Source organism: Eulemur rufifrons, chromosome 4 (assembly GCF_041146395.1).
Source record: "Eulemur rufifrons isolate Redbay chromosome 4, OSU_ERuf_1, whole genome shotgun sequence".
In the NCBI taxonomy this organism is placed as follows: Eukaryota; Metazoa; Chordata; class Mammalia; order Primates; family Lemuridae; genus Eulemur; species Eulemur rufifrons.
The window spans coordinates 1,668,571-1,674,852 of NC_090986.1; positions in this window are offsets into that span (position 1 = coordinate 1,668,571).

Below are 6,282 nucleotides of genomic sequence, written 5' to 3' on the forward strand. Positions count from 1 at the left end.
TGTTTACAAAAGCACAAGCAGAGCAAATCTCTTTTTTTGTTTTTGCCTTTGCAAAGTACTTTATTTGTGTATTCCCTTTTCTAGATCCTTTGAATAATTTAGTAAACAAAGGAAATGAAAATCCTTGAGCCTCAATATTATCTGGGGAGTAAGACACTCACAGTAGACATCCTAAGGGAGCCGTATCAACAGAATGTGAGATGTGATACCGTCAATGACTGTTCTAGGTATCCATGCATCCCCCAGATTCTGACAAGGATGACAGTTCCCAGGATCAACCATAGCATTTCAATAGATGCAGAAAAGGATTTGACTAAATTCAACATCCCTTCATGATATTATCTCTCAACAAATTAGAAATAGAAAAAATTCACCCCAATTCAATGAAGGCCGTGTATGACAAACACAGAGCTAACATATGAACAAAAGGGCAATAGTTCTAAGGTTTTCCTCTAAGAGCTTGAACAAGTCAAGGATTTTCTCTCTTGTCATTTTTACTCAACACAGTAATGGATGTCCAAGACAGAGCAATTAAAGAACAAATAAAAAAAAATGCAGATTGGAAAGGAAGGAGGTAAATTGTCCCTGTTTGCAGATCACATCATCTTATATGTAGAAAACCATAAAGATTTCACCAAAAAACTGTTAGAGCTAATAAACAAATTCGGTAAATTTTCAGGACACAAAATCTACATGTTAAACTCACTAGCACTCATATACACTAAAAATAAACTATCAGTAAAGGAAATCAAGGAAACAATCCCATCTACAATAACAATGAAAAAATAACTTAGAAATAATTTTCACAACAAAGATCAAATATCTCTACCCTGAGAACTAAAGAAAATTAAGTAAGAAATAGAAGAAAACACAAACAAATGGAAACATATCCTTGGTCATAGATTAGCAGAAATAGCATTGTCAAAATGTTTATATTACACAAAATTATCTACAGATTCAATGCAATCCCAATCAAAATACCAATGACAGACTTCAAATAAATAAAAATGCTAAAAATGTATATGATTCCAACAAAGATCCTGAATAGTATAAGCAATGGAGTGGCAGGTGGGGGGGGGGAAGCTAGAGACATCACAGTACTTGGTTTTGAAATATGCTACAAACCGATAGTAACCCAAAGAGTATGGTACTGGCATAAAATCAGACTCATAGGATAATGGAGCAGAATAGGGAACTCAGAGATAAATGTATGCATTTACAATTAACTGATTTTAGACAAAGATGACAAGAAAACACAATGGGGAAGGAACAGTCCCTTCAGTAAATTTTGTTGGGCAGCCTTGATATCCAGACACAGAAAAATGGAATGAGTCTCTCACATCATACAACATACAAAAGCTAACTCAAAGTTCATTAAAGACTTAAATGTAAGACCTGAAGCTCTGAAACTACTACAAGAAAATTTAGCATGACAGGTTTATGACATTGATCTAGATAATGATTTTTTGGATTTAACCTTAACGTTCCAGGTACCAAGTAAAAACAGGCAAATGGGATTAGTAAAACATTTCTATACAACACCAAGTAGAAACAACAGAATGATTACACAACTTATCAATGGGAAAAATGTGTAAATTATATATCTGACAAGATGTTAATATCAAAAATATATGAGAAACTCAACTATACAACAAAAATTGAGTAATTATTTCAACATAGGCAACAGACCTAAATAGACATTACTCAAAATAAGACATACAAATGGCCAACAGATGTAAGAAAAATTGTTCACCATCAGTAATCATCAGGAAAAGGCAAATTGAAACCACCATTTCAACCCATTCCTGTTAGAATGACTATCATTAAAATAGAAAAGATAAGTGTTGGTAAAAATCTGGAGAAAATGGAACACTTGCAAGCCGTTGGTGTGATTGTAAATCAATGCAACCTTATGGAAAAATGCTAGGAGAATTCTCAAAAGTTAAAATAAACTAAACTACCATGTGATATAGCAATAGCATAATTAAGTATACATCCAAAAATAGAAGATTGTATAGCTGAAGAAACAGCTGTACTCTCACATTTATTGTAGTCTGATTTATAATGGCCAAGATATGGAATCGACCCGAGTGTCCCTAATCAAATGAATGGATAAAGAAAGTGTGTATGTATGTAATATGTATACATATATAATGGAATATTAGACATAAAAATCCTGTCATTTTCCATCAAATGGATGAACCTGGAGAACATGTTAATTGAAGTGAGCCAGGCAGAGAAATAGAAGTATCTCACGATCTCATTCACATGTGTAATCTAAACAAGTTGATCTCATTAACGTAGAGAGTAGAATGACACTACCAGAGGCTGGAGTTTGTAGGAAGCATGAGAGCTTGGGGAGATAAGTGTCAAAAGGTACATAATTACAGTTAGGCGGATTAAGTTCAAGAGAGCTACTCTACAGCACGGTGACTATAGTTATTTATGACATAATGTGTATGTATATTTAAAAAATGCTAAAACACTAGATGTTAAGTGTTCTCACCACAAAAATAACCTGTGAGGCACAATACTAGTTAATTGGCTAGAATTAAGTATTTAATAATGTATATATACTTGAAAACATCATGTCTTACAGAAGAAATACATAAATGGTATCTGCAAACTTAAAAATAAATGTTGAAAAATTGTGGAATACTGGCAATATTCTAAATATTGCGTCTGTGCCTTTGTTATAAGCTTAGCTAAACTCCATCAAAAACAATGTAGTTTTTGTGATCTTTTTGTTATTCCATTTCTTGCTCATAAGTATAGGGACTCTGATATTTACCAGTATGTTCAGAAACTAGTACCAAAAAATGGCAGTGGCCAATGCACTTTAAACGTGTGGTTCATGGTGTTCCTTGTGCTGAAGGGGATTGTATGGAAGCCACATAAGACTCAGGTGGTGCTAATGGTTCCGTCTCTGGTCACACTGTGAACGTGAAAAACAAGTTTGTATCCAAAATCACTGAGAAGGTGTTTTAATCCAAAACCTGCCGTGATCTCTGAGATTTTTCTAGAGACAATGACGAAACAGTTGACTATGGTTCAGTGATTAAGAATTAAAACAGTGCAGTGTACACTGTACCCATTAAAATAAAGGAAGATATAATGATATAAGAGTGAAAGATTTCTCCAGATTGCAATATCAATCTGAAATAAAGATTATTCCAAATGTTAAATCCATACAGGTCATTTTATTACTGTGCAGTGCTTATCATACACACTGAAAAATAAAAGATTCTCCCTATAAACATAAGTTTTGCTAAATTATTTCATTAAAAAAATTAATTTCAAAATTCAACAGTTACCAGTATGTTTCATTCAGAATTTATTTCTAAGAAATGCTTTCTCTTAGGATATTTAGGAACTGTTATTTTTCCTTACATAGCATTCACAATATATGGCTCACTCTTATTAATGCTTTACCTAATACAAGTAATTTTATATTTACCACATTTTGTGTTAAGATCTAATAACACCTTCCTTTTACAAACAAAGACAAAGAATGTTAACTGATTCACTTAACCCCCTTGTCCATGGCTGCTGAATCCTCCTTAGCTCACTTAAGTGGTCAGAAAGTTGCATTTATAACCTATAAATTGTCTCAAACTCTCCACATAAAAAAAAATTGACCACATGAAAAAAAATCCTAAGGTCTCATAAGAACTTATACAGTACTGTGTGAAATGACCTGGGGTGGGGAGAACGGTGAGATAGCTGTAGCCATAGAACTGGCAAAGGAGAAGGACTGAGGTGCATGTGTAGCTGGGGGTGAACATAGACACACAGAAAGAAACTGGACACAATTAGGAAATGAAAAGAAGCAGAATTCCCCTTTCTAAATTCAGACAGTAAATTTTGCAGCCTCTAAACAAGTGATCTCTCTGCACATGCAGAATCGATGTCATTTCTTCACCTGGCTGTTTTGAATATCTTACCTGGAGCCACAAAACCCCTTGAACAGAAATATTCACTGCTAAACATGTAACATCTATTATACACCTAGCGCTGTCTTGTTTTTTCATTCCAATAAATGTGAAAACAACCTGATGACTTATGAAGCCTCTTCAGTGTTTATCTAGATTGGCCCAAAAGTCCATCAACTCAATTATGTCAATTACAAAAAGTGAAAAAGACAGCAACTAAAGAGAAGTTGGCTGAAACAAATTTCACCATTTGAAAAGAAAAAATTAAAATTTACTAATTAATACAATCTAACTTAGTATACTCACTATGGCATTACACGTTCAAATTATTTTGGGAACACAATTAAATTTCATAGAAATTATTTGTATAATCCCTGAGTCATACAAATAATATTTCTTAACTTTTGGAACAATAATTTATTTGATGTAGCATGAACAACAGGCATTTGAACACAGAGGATTTACATGGGGAGATTCAGAACAAGGAGCCCTAAAATTTTAGAGAAATTAAATTCAAAGCAGAGAAAATATATTTACTTTCAGAATCTATGAGATTTCTAGTTTGGTAGTAAATCATCAACATTTGTTTTATTATTTTTTTTATTTATTTATTTTTTTGAGTCAGAGTCTCACTCTGTTGCCTGGGCTAGAGTGAGTGCCATGGCATCAGCCTAGCTCCCAGCAACCTCAAACTCCTGGGCTCAAGCGATCCTACTGCCTCAGCCTCCCGAGTAGCTGGGACTACAGGCATGCACCACCATGCCCGGCTATTTTTTTCTATATATATTTTTTAGTTGGCCAGATAATTTCTTTCTATTTTTAGTAGAGACGGGGTCTCCCTCTTGCTCAGGCTGATCTCGAACTCCTGACCTCGAGCCATCCACTCACCTCGGCCTCCCAGATTGCTAGGATTACAGGCGTGAGCCACCGCGCCCGGCCAACATTTGTTTTAATTACCTGTTTTATTCCAATATTTTTCTTTTCTTCTCAAAATAGGTACACACATGAACACAATTACTTCCTCCATCATTCTGCACTTAAAGTTTATCTATGGAGTCTATATGGAGTTTTCAGGCCAGGGAGGTTGCACATTCAAAGAAAAATGTACAGTTAAAATTTGTAAATAGTCATTCATTATTCAGCAATGTATGGCCTTTCATTACATTCCTATATAATCTCATTGTAACCATTTTAATGACTCTTTATAGTTGTAAAAACAAGAAAAAGAATAAAAATATAAGTTATGGAAGCAATTTTTTTCAAAGTAACTGAAGCTTAAAGCTCTGCGAAAAAGCTCATTAGTAATGTTATGTTCCACTATGTTACCCAATATTATACTGTTTACATTTGTTATCTGGACTTTCAATAAAGTGCACCAGGTAAATCTCGGTGGAAGGTTAAGACTTCATTCAATACACAACATCTAACACATTAAAAACAATTTTCTTTTATTAAAACAAATTAAGATCACACATAGTCTTAGTAACAGCATTTCAAAATCTACTTTGTTCTATTACTTAATATACAATTGGTAAAACAATTTACTTCTAAAGTTGAAAATGTCCTCAGAAGAATATTACATTAAAAACCTACCATACAGCTTACTTAAAACAGTGCTCTGGCTGGATCAAAAAGAGCCTCTCCACTTAGATTTTCTTTTTTTTTTTTTTTTTGTGCACATAAGTGTTGATTGATTAGTACCAATTTAATGCTGAATACATGTGGTGTTTGTTTTTCCATTCCTTTTTTTTTTTTTTTTGCAAGTTAAAAACAATAGTTTCATATTTTTTTCCCCACCCCCCTCCACTTAGATTTTCTTAGTGAATATTACATCTTGGTGTCCTTTATATTCCTTTCAAGAGTGCAAAAATGATGTCTACATAATTTAGAAAGTTCTTGCATAGCTCTGATGCAGCAAAAGTTGGCCACATCCTTTCACAGAAAGAATAGGAATGAAAGCATAGTAGCAAGTGTTGAACTACATCAATATTTAATTTTTAAAACATCTAAAATCATTTCAATGCAAAATAGCATAATTTGAGTGTAATTATAACCCTCCAAAAATCAATCTACTGCTCTATGTAAGCCTACATACACATAAATTATCTATTTTATCTTTGGATTATTCTTCATAATCAACTCTCTGCTTTAATGTCTGAAAGTGTTAGTGCCTTGATGCTTTCTACTCTAAATCCTCTGATGCTTATTTAGACTTAATTTATGATTAAATTTTTTCATATTTCTTGTATCTCTAATATATGTTTTCATATTAATGCTGATGTTTCCAAAGGCATATTTTTTGAACAAATAGTTTTCCACATTTATTTTATTTGTAGGGCTTCTCTCCAGT